General features: G+C 37.1%; 1 long non-coding RNA gene across 3 annotated transcripts in view; it reads left to right on the top strand.

Annotated features, from left to right (window-relative positions):
* Nucleotides 1-17,323, top strand: part of LOC126355815 (uncharacterized) — an 87,057-nt gene extending 69,734 nt beyond the window's left edge. For 2 of the 3 annotated variants that reach the window (XR_007565538.1, XR_007565536.1), the window contains exon 4: nucleotides 14,871-17,321. This is a non-coding gene — a long non-coding RNA (uncharacterized LOC126355815). Of the gene's footprint in view, nucleotides 1-14,870 lie in introns of all 3 variants that reach the window. The other variant, XR_007565537.1, reaches the window with a different exon arrangement.
* Nucleotides 17,324-20,591: the final 3,268 nt, after the last annotated feature.

Raw genomic sequence — 20,591 nt, 5'->3', positions numbered from 1 at the left:
GTCCTCCCCAGTCAAATCTTGCATCTACACTCCGAATCCATGACATCCCAAGAACACAGTCCTCACTGAGGCCTGGTATAATTAGGCATCCATGTGTAAATGTGACTCCCTCAATTGTAAAAGATAATAAAGATTGTCTTTTCACAGTTTTACCATGTTTTCCTGTAGCCCCTGTTATTTTCACCCCAATGACTGGCATTTCAATGTAATCTTTCTCGCAATTCAGCTTTTTGCTTAGAATTTCAGATACTCCTGACACCTGACTCCCTGTGTCTATAAGACACTTGCCTTCCCAGGTACCAACTTTTGCTCTAATGAACGGACTACTTATGTCATCACCTTTTTGAGGCTGAACGTATTCATACAATAAATCATTTTGAATTTCACTGAAACAATGACTTTCTGACTTACAAGTACCTATATTACTGTCCCCTTTATTATCTACAGTCATAACATTAACACACACATCATTAGCACTGTCCCTTGCATTGATAATTTCATTAATCCAAATATTTTCACCCATATAACATTGTTCACCACTAAGGTATTTATCTTTCAGTTGTTCAACAATAATATGTTTAGTCTTCTAATAATTTCCGGGTATGCAGCCGGATCCCGTCGACATTCTGCCACGATATTTCGGCCCAGAGACGTCCGGCCATCATCAGGTGAGTACACAAGTAGTTGTGTACTCACCTGATGATGGCCGGACGTCTCTGGGCCGAAATATCGTGGCAGAATGTCGACGGGATCCGGCTGCATACCCGGAAATTATTAGAAGAACAAATACGCCGGGAAAATTTCAGAAGTCACATCAATATGTTTAGTGTTTTTCCACCAATCAGGATATAAAATTTGAGACATATTAAGAATCATTTTTTCTAAAATTGCTATCATTTTTAATTGCATCACTATTTAGCCACATATTATAAAGAAATAATTCACCTTTGTTCATTGCAAATGGTAGCCTACTTGCACAGTCAGTTTTACTGTTCAGGGAATCTTTATCAACTGCCCAGGTTCCTTCGTAAGATGTTGGATTACAGAGCCTATTGGTTGTGACACTGGCATTACCACCACTTAAACTGTTAATAACATCCTTGGGTAGATCTACAACATGCATATCAGTTTCTCCCACAACACCTAATGCCTCCATTTCCTCTTTTAAGCAAACAAAATATTTTTCACCATCATCATGTATCATTAAATCTTCATTTTCCCAAATACTTCAATCATCAACCTCTCTCTCCTGAAAACTTAAAATGTTGCTTTCACACCCAAGTGTTTTTAATTCTTTGCTTGTTAAATCAGTGTCAACCATTTGCTCACCTGGTTCCTTCATCAGTGCATAAATTCCTAAATCATTTAAACCGTTAACCTGCTGGTCCTCTGACAAACTACAAGCTTCTGCCCATTCATAAAATTCAACTAAGTCAATTATTTTCTTTGGATCTTTATTGCAACTAATGTGTTCGTTCTTAACAGGTACTGTGTTTAGAGGGTAGTACACAGTCATAAGATAACTACTCATTACTTGAGATGTATCTCTTGGTGCAACGTAGTCAGTGTTATTGGTCCATCTATTATCTATGCTTTTCGCCTCTACCTTGTGGACTGACAATGGAGCGCATGCTAGTTTTTTACTTCATGACTTCCCATAGCATTCTGACTCCCAGCGTCTCTATGTTCACGCCAATTCCTGTTTTCAGACTCCCTGTAATTAGTTCTGTTCCAATTGTTCCCAGATTGTCCTCTTCAATGGATATTATAGTTTTCCCTTGAATGGAAATTATCATTAATATTGTGACTATTTTGTCCCCTATGATGAAAACTATGGTTGTTGGGCCTACTGTTTTCGCTCCGGTTAAAATTAGTGTTTCCCCAACTATGATCCCCACCTCTTTGTGTGTGATTGAAATAGTTTTTTGGTTTCCCCACTTTGTCTATAATCCTGTCAAGTTTGTCCACGTAGTTTAGAAATTGTTCAATGTTGTCATCTGGTCCATACACTAGGTCCCATTGCACATCTGTTATCAACCTTCTCTTTAAAGCATCTATCTGTGTGAGCTCATCAAAGGGTTTACTCAAATTTACAAGTTTCTTCAGTTGATTCTTACAAAACTGTTTCATAGTCCCCTGTGTTATTCTGTAATTTGGTCCATTCAGGAACTCGCTCTTTATCCTGGCTTGTTCAGTTTCAGACCAGAACCATTTTAAGAACTCAATTTCTTATTCGGCGTAAGACATGTCCATAGAAAAAATTTTGATTGGCCCATGACAAAGATTCCCCCTCCAAAAATTTTTTAACAAACTTAATTTTGAAACTTACACTCATATTGGGCAAAAAATTCTCTCTACAACTCTGCAGAAAGTCAACAGGATGCAAACTACACTCATTAGAAAAGTTTTTAACTGGAATATTGGATAATAAAGTACATGTGTCCATAGAAAAATTTCTGTTAGCTACATCATTGCTAAATCTTTCAAACTTCTGGTTTAACTCTGATACTGTACTTTTTAATTCATTAACATCTGTCTTAGTTTCAGTCTCGTGGAGTTTTATTGTGTTACTGACTGTTTCCACTTTATCATCCACAACGTTTAGTTCAGAATCTACTCTACTTTCAAGATCTATTGCCATAGCTTTTACATTTACACAAACTGTATCTATTCGACTATTAACATTATCAAAACACTTTGCATTTTTCTCTCTATCTGTGACCAGTTCATTTTTTACAGACTGAATTTTGTTACTCAGACTAGATTTAACGTATCCCACTTTAGATTCTACCGCCAAAATCTTTGTTTCTGCTTTGCTAAGTTTGTCTATCTTTGATATATCGTTGCGAAGTTTATTACCCCAAAGTAAGACATTATCAAATTTTTTGTTCATAGCTCCTTCTAGGCGCGACAGTTTCAGATTTATAACCCGAAAACTGTCCGCGACCATCCGATCACGTTTTGCAATTGATCTTCATTAGCTTGTAAGCGGGCTGCAACAGTTTGATATAAAGCTAACGATTGTTCCATCATTTGTAACAGTGATTTAATGTCCGACGTCTCATGTTCAGATAAATTTTCGTTTCGTCTCCCTTGACTTCCATGTATTGCACTTCTTTGTACCACGTGGTCATTAGATTTCTACAAAACAGATTTCGTCAATCCAATACATATAACTGTCTAAATCCCGGCTGAGCCCCCAGTTGTCACGAAACCACTCTACTGTTCGGGAAAAGTTATCTCCATAAGGACACCGTTACGGTGTGGCTAATGGCTGCATAATACTTTCGTAGAGCTGGCCATGATGTCTCCTTTGTTGATGCTGCTGAGTCTGCGTTGTCCATGTGGCTTCTCGTTGTCTAGGCGATGATTCGTTTGCTGCTCTGGGTCCAAGAACAGGTGCGGGTTTTTTAATTATTACTGGACTACCGAAAAATGACGCAGTACTCCACGGTTTCTTTGTATCAAAACGCATTTATTGCCAAAACTATAACACAACTACACTCGACCGTGGCCAACACTCAACTGGCCGTAAACCCGTTGTAGACCAAAGATCACGGTCATAAGCTACAAAGAACATACAATTCCAATATCGATTATTGATCGCAACACCTAACTTAGTATTATCTTAAGCAAAAGCTTTTTTAACATGACTTTAGTGTATAATAAAATAAAATGATGTCTATTTGTCAGTTCCATTACAAGCTCTCCACGACTCTATCCCGTGCATGCTTCATCATCTCCAAGTACTTACTGCAACTTACATCCTTCTGAATCTGCTTAGTGTATTCATCTCTTGGTCTCCCTCTACGATTTTTACCCTCTACGCTGCCCTCAAATGCTAAATTTTTGATCCCTTGATGCCTCAGAACATGTCCTGCCAACCAGTCCCTTCTTCTTATCAAGGTGTGCCACAAAATCCTCTTCTCCCCAGTTCTATTCAATACCTCCTCATTAGTTATGTGATCTACCCATCTAATCTTCAGCATTGTTCTGTGGCACCACATTTTGAAAGCTTATATTCTCTTCTTGTCCAAACTAGTTATCATTCATGTTTCACTTCCATACATGGCTACACTCCATACACATTCTTACAGAAACGGCTTCCTGACACTTAAATGTATACTTGATGTTAACAAATTTCTCTTCTTCAGAAACACTTTCCTTGGCATTGCCAGTCTTCATTTTATATCCTCTCTACTTCGACCATCATCAGTTATTTTGCTCCCCAAATAGCAAAACTCCTTTACTACTTTAAGTGTCTCATTTCCTAATCTAATTCCCTCAGCATTGTGCGATTTAATTCGACTACATTCCATCATCTTCATTGACTTTTGTTGATGTTCATCTTATATCCACCTTTCAAGACACTGTCCATTCCGTTCAACTCCTCTTCCAAGTCCTTTGCTGTCTCTGACAGAATTATAATGTCACCGGCGAACTTCAAAGTTTTTATTTCTTCTCCATGGATTTTAATACCTACTCCGAATTTTTCTTTGGTTTCCTTTACTGCTTGCTCAATATACAGATTGAATAACATCGGGGAGTGGCTACAACCCTTTCTCACTTCCTTCCCAATTACTGCTTCCTTTTCATGCCCTTCAACTCTTATAACTGCCATCTGGTTTCTGTACAAATTGTAAATACCCTTTCTCTCCCTGTATTTTATCCCTGCCACCTTTACAATTTGAAAGAGAGTATTCCAGTCAACATTGTCAAAAGCTTTCTGTAAGTCTACAAATACTATAAACATAGGTATGCCTTTCCTTACTCTTTCTTCTAAGATAAGATGTAAGGTTAGTATTGCCTCAGGTGTTCCGATATTTCTATGGAATCCAAACCGATCTTCTCCGAGGTCGGCTTCTACCAGTTTTTCCATTTGTCTATAAAGAATTTGCGTTAGTATGTTGCAGCTGTGACTTATTAAACTGATAGTTCTGTAATTCTCACATCTGTCAACACCTGATTTCTTTGGGATTGGAATTATAACATTCTTCTTGAATTCTGAGGGTATTTCGCCTGTCTCATACTTCTTGCTCACCAGATGGTAGAGTTTTGTCAGGACTGGCTCACCCAAGGCCGTCAGTAGTTCTAATGGAATGTTGTCTACACGCAGGGCCTTGTTTTGACTCAGGTCTTCCAGTGCTCTATCAAACTCTTGTTGCAGTATTGTATCTCCCATTTCATCTTCATCTACATCCTCTTCCATTTCCATAATATTGTCCTCAAGTAATTCGCCCTTGTATAGACCCTCTATATGCTCCTTCCACCTTTCTGCTTTCCCTTCTTTGCTTAGAACTAGTTTTCCATCTGATCTCTTGATATTCATACAAGTGTCTCTCTTTTCTCTAAAGGTCTCTTTAATTTTCCTGTAGGCAGTATCTGTCTTACCCTTAATTAGATAAGCCTCTACATCCTTACATTTGTCCTCTAGCCATCCGTGCTTAGCCATTTTGCACTTCCTGTCGATCTTTGAGACGTTTGTATTCCTTTTTGCCTGCTTCAAGTACTTCATTTTTGTATTTTTTCCTTTCATCAATTAAATTCAATATTTCTTCTGTTACCCAAAGATTTCTACTAGCCATCGTCTTTTTACCTACTTGATCCTCTGCTGTCTTCACTACTTCATCCCTCAGAGCTACCCATTCTTCTTCTATTGTATTTCTTTCCCCCATTCCTGTCAATTGTTCCCTTATGCTCTCCCTGAAACTCTGTACAACTTCTGGTTTAGTCAGTTTATCCAGGTCCCATCTCCTTGACTTCCCACCTTTTTGCAGTTTCTTCAGTTTTAATCTACAGTCCATAACCAATAGATTGTGGTCAGAGTCCACATCAGCCCCTGGAAATGTCTTGCAATTTAAAACCTGGTTCCTAAATCTCTGTCTTACCATTATATAATCTATCTGATACCTTCTAGTATCCCCAGGGTTCTTCTATGTATACAACCTTCTTTTATGATTCTTGAACCAAGTGTTAGCTACGATTAAGTTATGCTCTGTGCAAAATTCTACTAGACGGCTTCCTCTTTCATTTCTCTCCCCCAATCAATATTCACCTATTATGTTTCCTTCTCTCCCTTTTCCTACACTCGAATTCCAGTTACCCATTACTATTAAATTTTTGTCTCCGTTCACTACCTGAATAATTTCTTTTATCTCATCATACATTTCATCAATTTCTCCATCTGCAGAGCTAGTTGGCATATAAACTTTTACTACTTTTATTTATTTATTTATTCTATGTGATCTGATGGTACACAGTGTGTTGCAGATGTCGGGAAATACCATTTAACATTGTTAACATATATTAACATAGGCCTATAGTATCCTAATGTATTATATTGCTCAATGTTTTCAATTTAACACAAACAGCAAGATTACTTTTCTAAGTATTCATTTTCAGAGTATAAACAGTGACACAAAAAAATTGATTTAACGGCTTTGCTAAATTTTATGTTGTCTTCGATGGACGTAATACTAGTGGGAAGATGGAACAGTTGGAGGCCCATGTGGAAAGCTCCCTTTTTACACAGTTGAGTGTTTGTACATATAACATGCAAGTTTGCGTTTTTCCTGGTGGTGTGTTCATGTATTTCATTATTTTTTACGACTCTGGGGTCAGTTGGCACTATGTGGTTTCTGAAAGATTTTAGACTCTCAAGAATGTAGAGGCAAGGCAGTGTAAGGATTTCCAACTTTCTGAAGATGGGTTTGCAGGAGTCCCAGTAATAATCCTCATTGTTTTCTTCTGGATTCTGAATGTGCACAGAGCAGTTAGAGAATTTCCCCAGAATATTACATCATATTTTATGTGGTCTTGTATGTAAACGTAGTATGCACTGGTTAATGTTTGCATTTTGTGTTGTGTGAAAGTTCATGGAAGCTGTCTCTTTTGTGTTGATAGTTAATCTGTTGATTTTTGCCCAGTTGCTGAGTTATTCAGTGGCCAAGTTCACAGCTTTTTGCACAGCCTCTATATTCTCCCCTTTGAGGAGTACAGTTGTGTCATCAGCAAATATTATTGTTTTGTGTGCATCAACATTCAGGCTCAAGTCATTAATATACAGGAGGAAAAGTAGGGGTCCCAACACTGAGCCCTGTGGAACACCTTGCTTTACAGTTTTATTAATTGATAGTATTTTGGTTATTGAGTTGCTTTGTGTATTAGTATAATTCATGTTGACTCTCTGCATCCGATTGGTTAGGAATGTAGCAATCCAGTTGTTTGCAATTCCTCTGATACCATAGTGTTCTAATTTCTCCAGTAATATTTTGTGGTCAACAGTGTCAAAAGCCTTTGACAGATCCATAAATATGCCTGTTATGGGTTGTTTTCTATCTAACAGTTCTAATAGCTCATTTATGCAATCATATACTGCAGTTTCAGTAGATTAGTTGCTTCTGAACCTATGTTGAGCTAAACTTAGTAATTTTTTTTCTATGAAGTCCATTTTTTGTACATTATTTTTCAAAAACTTTAGAAAAGCAGGATGAAACTGAGATAGGCCTGTAGTCTTTATCATCACCTTTTTTTGAAGACAGGAATTACTTTAGAAAGTTTCAGACATAGTGGTTATATAGGTTTACTACTGTCATATTTTTTTTACCCAGAAAACAAAGGTTTACAGTGTGCCTTATACGGTGAGCCTGTAATTACCCTAATAGCTTTCTTTTGCATTAGGAGGATGTCACGCACACAACTGTAGTTTCCCCATAAAATGATGCCATAGGTTATTATGCTTTGGAAGAATGAGAGATAGGATATACTAACATAATTTTTAGATACAAAATCCTTTAGTCGCCTTAACAGATAGATTGAGAAAGAAAACTGGAGTTCTACGGATCAGAGTGTGGAACGTCAGATCCCTTAATCAGGCAGGTAGGTTAGAAAATTTAAAAAGGAAAATGGCTAGGTTAAAGTTAGATATAATGGGAATTAATGAAGTTCGGTAGCAGCAGGAACAAGACTTTTGGTCAGGTGACTACAGGGTTCTAGGTTTAATAATGAATAGGAAAATAGGAATGCGGGTAAGCTACTACAAACAGCATAGTGAACGCATTATTGTGGCCAAGATAGATACGAAGCCCACACCTACTACAGTAGTACAAGTTTATATGCCAACTAGCTCTGCAGATGACGAAGAAATTGAAGAAATGTATGATCAAATAAAAGAAATTATTCAGATACTGAAGGGTGACGAAAATTTAATAGTCATGGGTGACTGGAATTCGGTAGTAGGAAAAGGGAGATAAGGAAACGTAGTATGTGAATATGGATTTGGGCTAAGAAACGAAAGAGGAAGCTGCCTGGTAGAATTTTGCACAGAGCACAACTTAATCATAGGTAACACTTGGTTCAAGAATCATAAAAGAAGGCTGTATACATGGAAGAAGCCTGGAGATACTGACAGGTTTCAGATAGATTATATAATGGTACGACAAAGATTTAGGAACCAGGTTTTAAATTGTAAGACATTTCCAGGGTCAGATGTGGACTCTGACCACAATCTGTTGGTTATGACCTGTAGATTAAAACTGAAGAAACTGCAAAAAGGTGGGAATCTTAAGGAGATGAGACCTGGATAAACTAAAAGAACCAGAGGTTATACAGAGTTTCAGGGAGAGCATAAAGGAGCAATTGACATGAATGGGGGAAAGAAATACGGTAGAAGAAGAATGGGTAGCTTTGAGGGATGAAGTAGTGAAGGCAGCAGAGGATCCAGTAGGTAAAAAGATGAGGGCTAGTAGAAATCCTAGGGTAACAGAAGAAATATTGAATTTAATTGATAAAATGAGAAAATATAAAAATGCAGTACATGAAACAGGCAAAAAGAAATAGACGTCTCAAAAATAAGATCGACAGGAAGTGCAAAATGGCTAAGCAGGGATGGCTAGAGGACAAATGTAAGGATGTAGAGGCTTATCTCACTAGGGGGAAGATAGATTCTGTCTACAGGAAAATTAAAGAGACCTTTGGAGATAAGAGAACCACTTGTATGAACATCAAGAGCTCAGATGGAAACCCAGTTCTAAGCAGAGAAGGGAAAACAGACAGGTGGAAGGAGTATATAGAGGGTCTATAGAAGGGTGATGTACTTGAGGACAATATTATTGAAATGGAAGAGGATGTAGATGAAGATGAAATGGGAGATACGATACTGCGTGAAGAGTTTGACAGAGCACTGAAAGACCTGAGTCGAAACAAGGCCCCCGGAGTAGACAACACTCCATTGGAACTACTGACAGCCTTGGGAGAGCCAGTCTACTATCTGGTGAGCAAGATGTATGAGACAGGTGAAATACCCTCAGACTTCAAGAAGAATATAATAATTCCAATCCCAAGGAAAGCAGGTGTTGACAGATGTGAAAATTACCGAACTATCAGTTTAATAAGTCACAGCTGCAAAATACTAACGCGAGTTCTTGACAGACGAATGGAAAAACTAGGAGAAGCTGACCTCGGGGTGGATCAGTTTGGATTCCGAAGACATGTTGGAACACATGAGGCAATATTGACCCTACGACTTATCTTAGAAGCTAGATTAAGGAAGGGCAAACCTACGTTTCTAGCATTTGTAGACTTAGAGAAAGCTTTTGACAATGTTGATTGGAATACTCTCTTTCAAATTCTGAAGGTAGCAGGGGTAAAATACAGGGAGCGAAAGACTATTTACAATTTGTACAGAAACCATATGGCAATTATAAGAGTCAAGGGACATGAAAGGGAAGCAGTGGTTGGGAAGGGAGTGAGACAGGGTTGTATTCTCTGCCCGATGTTATTCAGTCTGCATATTGAGCAAGCAGTGAAGGAAACAAAAGAAAAATTCAGAGTAGGTATTAAAATCCATGGAGAAGAAATAAAAATGTTGAGGTTCGCCGATGAGATTGTAATTCTGTCAGAGACAGCAAAGGACTTGGAAGAGCAGTTGAACGGATTGGATAGTGTATTGAAAGGAGGATATAAGATGAACATCAACAAAAGCAAAACGAGGATAATGGAATGTAGTCGAATTAAGTCGGGTGATGCTGAGGGAATTAGATTAGGAAATGAGACACTTAAAGTAGTAAAGGAGATTTGCTATTTGGGGAGAAAAATAACTGATGATGGTCGAAGTAGAGAGGATATAAAATGTAGACTGGCAATGGCAAGGAAAGAGTTTCTGAAGAAGAGAAATTTGTTAACATCGAGTATAGTTGTAAGTGTCAGGAAGTCATTTCTGAAAGAATGTGTATGGAGTGTAGCCATGTATGGAAGTGATACATGGACGATAAATAGTTTGGACAAGAAGAGAAGAGAAGCTTTCAAAATGTGTAGCTACAGAAGAATGCTGAAGATTAAATGGGTAGATCACATAACTAATGAGGAGGTATTGAATAGGATTGGAGAGAAGAGAAGTTTGTGGCACAACTTGACCAGAAGAAAAGATCAGTTGGTAGGATATGTTCTGAGGCATCAAGGGATCACCAATTTAGTATTGGAGGGCAGCGTGGAGGGTAAAAATCGTAGAGGGAGACCAAGAGATGACTACACTAAGCAGATTCAGAAGGATGTAGGTTGCAGTAGTTACTGGGAGATGAAGAAGCTTGCACAAGATAGAGTAGCATGGAGAGCTTCATCAAACCAGCCTCAGGACTGAAGACCACAACAACAACAACAGATAGATTACCCTAGACAACTTACCACTAAGATACTTGACATGTTGCCCCCAAGATAATTTATCATCCAAATATACTCCTAAAAACTTAACATAACTAAGAACATCAAATGGTAGCTTGTCTTTTAGACAAAATACTATCTGCTGAGTCATTTTCATGAAGCAAAAATCCATTTGCTTTATACCAGTATGCTGCTTGAGCATTGGCTCTCACAAATTTTAAAGCTATTGAGGTAATTAGTGCTGTTCAGAAAAGTTGTGTCATCTACATATAGCACAGTTTTTGATTTAATACGTGACGGCAGGTCGTTAATCATTATTAGGAACATGAAAGGGCCCAGTACAGATCCCTGTGGGACACCTACCTTAATTAGTTCTAGACTGGAAAGTTCATTGCCAACACAGACAGCCTGCTTAGGTTCTGTAAAAATGGTCTTAATAGTTTAAGGCTATTACCTCTAACACCATAGAAGTCCAATTTCTCAAGTAGTAGTGTATGTTCTACACAGTCAAAGGCTTTGCTTAGGTCACAAAAAGTGACTTGATCAACGTCTTTATCCTCAAGTACTTGAGGGATGTATTTTATAGCAGCATCTATCACATAAATCGTTGACATGTTTTTCCTAAAACCGTATTGAGATCCACTAATAATTCCTATATTATCAAAGTAATCTGATTGTTTGTAAATTGTGCATTCCAGAAATTTAGAAAAAGATGGGACTGTGGAAATTGGCCGGTAACTTGAGGCAGAGTCTTTACCCCCTTTTTTATAAACTGGAACTACCATAGACATTTAAGCTCATCAGGAAAATATCCTTCAGCTAGACATTTGTTTATACAATGTGTTAAGGGGTACACTGCACTACCTAAGACTTTCTTCAGTATTTTACAGGATAAGTCGTATATGTCTACACTGTCTGATGATTTTAACTGTTTCACTATTCTTAATACAAAATCGGCTGAGACCTCAGAGAAACTGAAGATACTTGTATTTGTTGATGATCTAGTACTATTTTTTGACAGTAACTGTGATGAGCTGATTTCAGGTTTAACAATACTACTTCTTAATAATCATTGAATTTTTAGGGAGAGATATTAATTGCAATATTTCTTTCATCTTTAGCAACACTATTTATTAGCTTCCACGCAGCTTTGCACTTGTTGGTGGATTTCTCAATACTTCTGTTTTTTGGCTTCTATGATTGCTTTTTATATTCATTCCTACATGTAACGTAGGCTAGTTTACCTTGATTAGTCTTCAGTCTACAATAAACATTGTGCAACAACATAACTTAGTTTTTCAGAGTGGTCAGCTGTTCTGTATACCACGTATTTTGTCTTGTAGTTTTCAGGACACGATCAGTTAGGCCTACATTGAATTCCTTTGTTGGAATGAAGTCATTAAAGTTTGCAAAAATACTTTAAAAAAACCTGTCAAAAAGTGTATATGCTGGCAAATTGTTACTTAGAGTATAGGGTGTGTTTCCATAACACTGGCGAAACCAGTCTCTGTCAGCAAGGGAATTACAAAATCTATGAATTTTTTTCATCTGAGACAGGTCTGGTGATAATTTTTGGGACAGGCTTAGTTATACTAGTCTTATCAGGAAGGAACTTACTTGTATAATTTAAGGTTACAGAACTATGATCAGAAAATGCAAACTCTGATACATTACATGAATCGTCTGTTGTTTTAAAATTCACCAAAACATTGTCTAGGGGACTGATGACCTCAGATGTTAAGTCTCAAAGCGCTTAGAGCCATTTGAACATATGGAAAACGTAATGTTAGCAACATCAGTGAACACAAAAGAATGAGTTATTAGATGTTTAAAAACTGAAATAGACAATCTAAAATTGAAAATAGCACTACTGAATCAAGTAAATAGTGAGCCGATGAGACATGAAAAAAGTAATTGCGAAAAATTCAAAAATGAAAACACCATCTCAAAAGCTGTAACAGATTTGTAAACAAACATAACAGTGAAAACTCATGAATAGACTACACCCAGTTTTTGGAATCTTCTAGCTGTGATATATGTGTAGAAGATGAAAGTGAAACTCAAAAAACCTTCTTCCAATGCAGAAATTGTGTGGTAAGCAAACTTAATCGTGAAAACTTTCGAAGTTATGATATCCAGTTTACTGACTAATTAAGTTCAACGGTTTGTGATGGTCATATTGAAATTGAAAAATCTTCTATCAAAAGCAGGAAAGGTGTTGTAAGCATCGTAACAGTGACGACTCGTGAAGTGACGATACACATTTTTCTGGACCTATAATATCCTCTGTTTGTGAAGAAGTGCAAAGTGAAAACACATATTCAAGAAACAAATATCACTGAAACAACGTCACATACAGAGAGAAAAAAAAAAACATATTAGTCTTCACGGTACTGAAAAGAAAAAATCACGAAGACTTTGTCATTATAGGTGACTCACTACTAAAAAAATGTTGATGCGCCAAATTCGAGAGTCGACATTTGCCCTGGTATCAGGATTCATCAATTAAATAATCACTTCAAAATTCAAATCAGGGATCGTCAGGCAAAGCCACAAGAATCTACAAAGGTGTTTACATTCATGTAGGAACAAATTCACTATGCAGCACCCCCGAGAAAGAAATCATCAGTGAAACTAGAAACATAATCCGATCAGCAAGAAACTTATACAGGTCTTCAAGAATTGGAATCAGTAGAATTATCTACAGAAGGTCTGTGAGTGATACTTATATAGAGAGGATAAATTGTAATATTTGTGAGATCTGTAATAATCTAGGAGCAATATTTATCGATCCAAATACGTTTTTAAGCAACAAATGTCTACGGAAAGATGGTATTGTACTCACTCAAACAGGTTAGGCTCCACAACCTTCACTAAAATGATTGCTGATATTTGCAACATTATAAATAACAAGGGAAACTAATAAGCAGAAGAGGGGATTATCTTGCACAAAATGTACCAGTACCTGAAGAAAGCAATATTTCTTTCCTACATTATAATGTAGAGGAATTATATAATAAGATTGATGTTTTTGACCACTATCTTACATACAGGGTGTTACAAAAAGGTACGGCCAAACTTTCGAGAAACATTCCTCACACACAAATAAAGAAAAGATGTTATGTGCACATGTGTCCGGAAACACTTAATATCCATGTTAGAGTTCGTTTTAGTTTCGTCCACCTACACTCAATGGAGCACATTATCATGATTTCATATGGGATACTCTCTACCTGTGCTGCTTGAACATGTGCCTTTACAAGTACGACACAACATGTGGTTCGTGCACGATGGAGCTCCTGCACATTTCAGTCGATGTGTTTGTACGCTTCTCAACAACAGATTCGGTGACCGATGGATTGGTAGAGGCGGACCAATTCCGTGGCCTCTACGCTCTCCTGACCTCAACCCTCTTGACTTTCATTTATGGGGGCATTTGAAAGCTCTTGTCTACGCAACCCCGGTACCAAATGTAGAGACTCCTCGTGCTCGTATTGTGGAAGGCTGTGATACAATACGCCATTCTCCAGGGCTGCATCAGCGCATCAGGGATTCCATGCGACGGAGGGTGGATGCATGTATCCTCGCTAACGGAGGACATTTTGAACATTTCCTGTAACAAAATGTTTGAAGTCACGCTGGTACTTTCTGTTGCTGTGTGTTTCCATTCCATGATTAATGTGATTTGAAGAGAAGTAATAAAATGAGCTCTAACATGGAAAGCAATCGTTTCCGGACACATGTCCACATAACATATTTTCTTTCTTTGTGTGTGAGGAATGTTTCCTGAAAGTTTGGCCATACCTTTTTGTAACACCCTGTATATTACACCCCCCCATATAGTAGTTGTCAATGAACACCAAAAATCTGCAGATAACATACACTTGTTTAAAATCCAAAATTATTCATTAACTGATTTTTACTCTCATTCTAACCATGAAGGTGGAGGAGTGACTATCTACCTGAGAACAAATAACTTAGTAGAATCTTACAAAGATATTGCGTGGCTCTAAGAGTATTCCCCTGATTTTCACTGCGAAATTTTAGCAATTAAGGTAAAATTCTTGTCTGTAACATACTTTCTTTGCATTGTATAGATCACCCGATGGAAATTTTGAATTATTTCTTAATACCCTTGATACTGTATTATGTAAATAAATGTCCAAGCAAGAACATATAAATGTTATATTACTAAGGTATATTAATGTCAACAGGTTACAAGATGCTGAAGGAAGCAAATGCTTCAAGGACTGTATCCATTCTCATGGCGCAGAAGATCTGTTGGAATCACTCCAACTAGTATAAGCTCTATAGGCCATGTTATTACTAATTGTGAAAATATTGCCACAGCTGCTGTTGTAAATGGTCACATCTCTGACCATCTAGGCCAACTGTTAGTGCTAAAGGGAGATCCTTGTATAAAACCAAAGAAAATTTATTTAACACAAAAGAAATCTCTCTGTTATCAACATTGTCAAACTGAGAGAGAGCCTTTGTCATGAATCTTGGCATCTAGTATTTCAAGCCGAAGGAGTGAACAATAAATGAGATGCCTCCTAGATTAATTATCTTTTCATCAAAACAATACTATTCCCATCAGAAAGATAAATATGAATAAGAACAAGGCAAGACAGTCAAGACCTGTGGAATTTAATAATTCTACCAAAGAACTCAAAGATAAAATGGAAGAAATGTATTTGATACAAAGAAAGACCAAAACCAATGAGCACAGGGATAAATACAAACAATATAAGTACCAATTTTGCAAGCAAGTCAAAAGATTGAAGGCTGAAAAGATTAACTCGAAAATACAAAAATCAGATTGTCTCTCCAAGACCTGCTGGTCAATCGTAAATGAAATAAGAGACAATAAAACAAAACTAAAAGGTATCATCAACGTACAGATATCTAATAACAATATTGATGTCACCATCCCTCAGATCAGTAACATTTTTAATGACTATTTCATAGATATCATAGAATCTGACTTTTTTTACCACAGATAAAGTACCTGTTGGAAGTCTTGCTGAGGACAATTCTGAATCTACTCAACTCCATGAACTTGAAATCAAGGATATTTTGTAGGTCATCAGAATGTGTAAAAACAAAATAATCCGCTGGCTGGGATGAAATTTCTCCATTTTTACTTAGACAGTGGAAAAATAATCTAGCATATCCTTTGGTGCATCTAATAATTAGAAACTTGCTTTCACTTCCGTTTTTGCAAGTTAATTGAAATAATAATTCTGAAATATATGTTAGAACATTATAATAAGCACAACATCCTGGGAGATTTTCGGCATGGTTTCAGAAGTGGTTGTAACACCATGACTGCAACACTTCAATTTATGCTCAAAGCTCTTGACACAGTTGATGAAGGCATTCAACTAGCTGGAGTTTTCCTTGACTTATCAAAGGCTTTTGATAGGGTTGATCATAAGGTACTTCTGTCAAAACTGGCCAGAGATGGCATAAGTGGAAAACTATTGCACCTCATCATATCGTATTTAAAACACAGAAAATAGTGTACCTCAATCTCACACAATAATGGTGAAACATTAAAAAGTTATACATCAGGGGTCAGGAATGATTAAATTTGGTCTGCCTCAGGGATCGATGATTGGTCCCTTCCTTTTTATATGTTACGTTAATGACTTCCCAAAGATAGTAAAAAATATGCCTTCATTACAATGTATGCAGATGACACTTCATGCTTTTGTTGGGTAAATGATATTTTTAATCTCGGCATAGAGGTAAAAAAAATTATAGATATTGCAAAGGACAAGTTTGAAAATGACATTCTAAAAGTCAACTTACAAAAAACAAATATAATTCCCTTCAATGTTGGTGATTTGCAGACTTGTATTGATTCTCAAGATAGTAATATTGTAGGGAAAATCTGCAATGATTCTAAATTCCTAGGTACCGTATATGCATAGTTAGCAAACTACTATGGACGCAACAAACTGACAATGTATGTACCAGGCTATCATCTAGCCTATATTTTTTAAGAAGAATAGCTCCATACATCAATACCCAAACAATGTGGGTGATGTATTTTGGTTTAATACACCCATTTCTAGCATATGGTCTTTCATTGTGGGGCGGGGCTTCCAAAACTCATGTAGACCGAGTATTTAAACTCCAGCAAAGAGACTTGAGAATATTAGGTGAAAAATATACTAGAACATCATGAAATGGATAGTTTATAGATTTTAAAATTCTGACTATGTATTCTATGTATATGTTTGAAACAGTAGTATTAACTGTAGAAGATAAGAAATATACATATTGTAATGCAGGAATAAGTACAAAATTTCCATATGATAAAACAGAAGACTGAAAAAAAAAACAGCAAACAGTTCATATATTAATGGAGCAAAATACTTCAACGCACTGCCAAATGAATTGAAGGTAATAACTGGAGAGACATTCAAAAAACATCGAAAATCGTGGCTCATTGAGCAGTGCTTCTATAGCCTACTGTAGAAACTAAATCTAAAGTATTATTATGTCAAATAACTTGGACTACATTCAAAGTTACTGTTGTAAATTTAGATTGTATACTGTTGTATTGTACTACCAAGTGCTATGCATGTAATTACATGTTTCATGCAAATAAATTACAAACTATTGACCAATGAAATTGTTGGTAATGTTGTCAATTTATTTGTGTTTGATGGCTTTATTCCTCTTTAGAATTCAAAAACACTGGTCATGATTAGCTGCTAAGGATTTTTTTAGTTATTTTGCCAAAAGTGCAAGCAAATAGACATTTTTTGTTCCTTTGACAGCTGTTAACATATTCTGTGAAAACAAGTTTAACACAAATGATAACGCAGAATTAAACAGCGCAAAAAATATACTAAGTGAAAGTGAAAAAATTAATAAGGTGGAACCTTCTGTAGATGTTCCAAGTACCAGTAGTCATGGATTTACTTATCATGTCAATTGTAGTGAAAGGGGAAAAAAATGAGACTGATACAATAAAAAAGTAAGTACTGTTAAAGTTGGCCAAAGTGCTGTAACAAATTCAGATAGTAATATTGTGAAAAACTTAAGTGTTAATGCAGTGGAAGTTGATACAACAAGATAATTTATAACTGGACACATATTTAGCAAACATTGTAGTACAGAATAGCCATGTTTGATAAAATCTAACAAATCTGATCATCATATGTGTTTGTACAGCGTGTTCAGAGACATTTCTACACAGCATGCTGACCATGATTGTCATCGACATGTTTTGTCTAAAATACATGTAGATCTAACAAACCTTAAGTCTGAAAACAGATCACTGTCATCGTTCGGAATAAAATCTGGTGAAGAAAACTCTTGTCACCAATGCTGAAATGGTTTTAGCCTGTTCATTGTTGGAACAGGGCTTGCCAATTTCGTTTGCAGATCATGCTTCACAACTGTTCAGAAATATGTTTCCTGATTCTCAGATTGCTACAAAATATTGTTGTGATAGAATTAAAACAGCTGCAGTTATAAATTCTATGTCATCTAGAACACAAAATGAAACAGCAAAAAATTAAAAGTAAACTCCTTTTCCCTCACAGCCATTGGTTGTACAGATCTTAAAGATGTTCAAGTACATCCAGTTGTCATTACTTATTTTGATGTTAACCCTTCCAGACCTAATTTTTTATTTACTTATTTAAAAAATATCTGACATCATTTTTACATTCAGGTCAGTCTCCTGACAACATTTTTCCAAGAAAAAATTTCATATGATCTCTAGTTTTCTAGATATTTAATGTACACAATCGTGTTCATCAGGTCTCGAGCTTCATGCCATACATTATGGACGTTAACACTATGGATCAAGTATGGCACTCTTTATTTCACTTTAAAACCGAAGAAACAATAAAAATAATTCCAAATTACAGTTCTTATTTAAACAACAAAACACTGATTTTAAGATTTCATATGAAATTTAAAAAAATGTTTCTGTCCTTTTGGAGACATAAATGTACTTTACATTTTCTGCACTGAATTCTAGAACGCCCTGTACAATTTGGAAATTTGCAGTGACTTGGAGCCCCTACACGATGCAAAGGCAAATGGTCAGTGAAATCTAACTGTATCTCTGTAGCTGGTCATAATTCTCCTCTTTCTCTTGGTATGACTCATGTCTGAAGCCGGTCCTTCATCAGAGAGACACCCCCTCTTCTTTTCAGTCACTTCCTTCTGGCACAGTATCAATCCATCTGCTACCCTGATAGAAAGGAAAGAAGGTCCATTTGCTTCTTCTTTGGGATAGACAGGTTGTCTGCATCTCGTCTGTATGCCAACCAACTTTGCACGGTGGCAAAGTCAACAGCATGAAAAATCATACGGAAAGGCCATTTTCGAGATCTGATGAAAACTCTGTAGTAGCTTATCAATTGATCAAATAGTTCCACACTATCCATTGTGTGATTATATCTTCTCAATATTTCCGGTTTTTCTCCTTACACATATTTATGGCTCTTTTTTTTTTTTTTTTTTTTTTTTCCCCAACACTGAGCCTTTACCAACAAAGTTTGAACACAATACAACTGGCCTATAGTGTAACCACTTACACATGGTAATGTCATCAGTACTAGTGATTTCTTCTCAATAACCTCTAGTTTGTTTCATTATTGTTTTATCATCTGAAAAAGGCAAGTTCTTTCCAAATCTGTTTTGATGGACAGTACCTGCTGCATTGACACCTTGAGGTTTCAGAACTTGAAACAGATGATAAGGATGTCGTTATCAGGAGAAAGAAAACTGGCGTTCTACGGGTCGGAGCGTGGAATGTCAGATCCCTTAATCGGGCAGGTAGGTTAGATAATTTAAAAAGGGAAATGGATAGGTTAAAGTTAGATATAGTGGGAATTAGTTAAGTTTGGTGGCAGGAGGAACAAGACTTCTGGTCAGGTGACTACAGGGTTATAAACACAAAATCAAATAGGGGTAATGCAGGAGTAGGTTTAATAATGAATAGGAAAATAGGAATGCGGGTAAGCTACTACAAACAGCATAGTGAACGCATTATTGTGGCCAAGATAGATACGAAGCCCACACCTACTTCAGTAGTACAAGTTTATATGCCAACTAGCTCTGCAGATGACGAAGAAATTGAAGAAATGTATGATCAAATAAAAGAAATTATTCAGATACTGAAGGGTAACAAAAATTTAATAGTCATGGGTGACTGGAATTCGGTAGTAGGTGAATATGGACTGGGGCAAAGAAATGAAAGAGGAAGCCGCCTGGTAGAATTTGGCACAGAGCACAACTTAATCATAGGTAACACTTGGTTCAAGAATCATAAAAGAAGGCTGTATACATGGAAGAAGCCTGGAGATACTACTGACAGGTTTCAGATAGATTATATAATGGTACGACAGAGATTTAGGAACCAGTTTTTAAATTGTAAGACATTTCCAGGGGCAGATGTGGACTCTGACCACAATCTGTTGGTTATGACCTGTAGATTAAAACTGAAGAAACTGCAAAAAGGTGGGAATCTAAGGAGATGGGACCTGGATAAACTAAAAGAACCAGAGATTGTACAGAGTTTCAGGGAGAGCATAAGGGAGCAATTGACAGGAATAGGGGAAAGAAATACACTCCTGGAAATGGAAAAAAGAACACATTGACACCGGTGTGTCAGACCCAACATACTTGCTCCGGACACTGGGAGAGGGCTGTACAAGCAATGATCACACGCACGGCACAGCGGACACACCAGGAACCGCGGTGTTGGCCGTCGAATGGCGCAGCGTGGACGTGAACCGTATGTGCAGTTGACGGACTTTGAGCGAGGGCGTATAGTGGGCATGCGGGAGGCCGGGTGGACGTACCGCCGAATTGCTCAACACGTGGGGCATGAGGTCTCCACAGTACATCGATGTTGTCGGCGGAAGGTGCACGTGCCCGTCGACTTGGGACCGGACCGC

The sequence above is a fragment of the Schistocerca gregaria genome, chromosome 3, assembly GCF_023897955.1.
Source record: "Schistocerca gregaria isolate iqSchGreg1 chromosome 3, iqSchGreg1.2, whole genome shotgun sequence".
Classification (NCBI taxonomy): domain Eukaryota; kingdom Metazoa; phylum Arthropoda; class Insecta; order Orthoptera; family Acrididae; genus Schistocerca; species Schistocerca gregaria.
The sequence above is the reverse complement of the archived record's forward strand: the minus strand, read 5'-3'. Positions and strand labels throughout refer to the sequence as shown.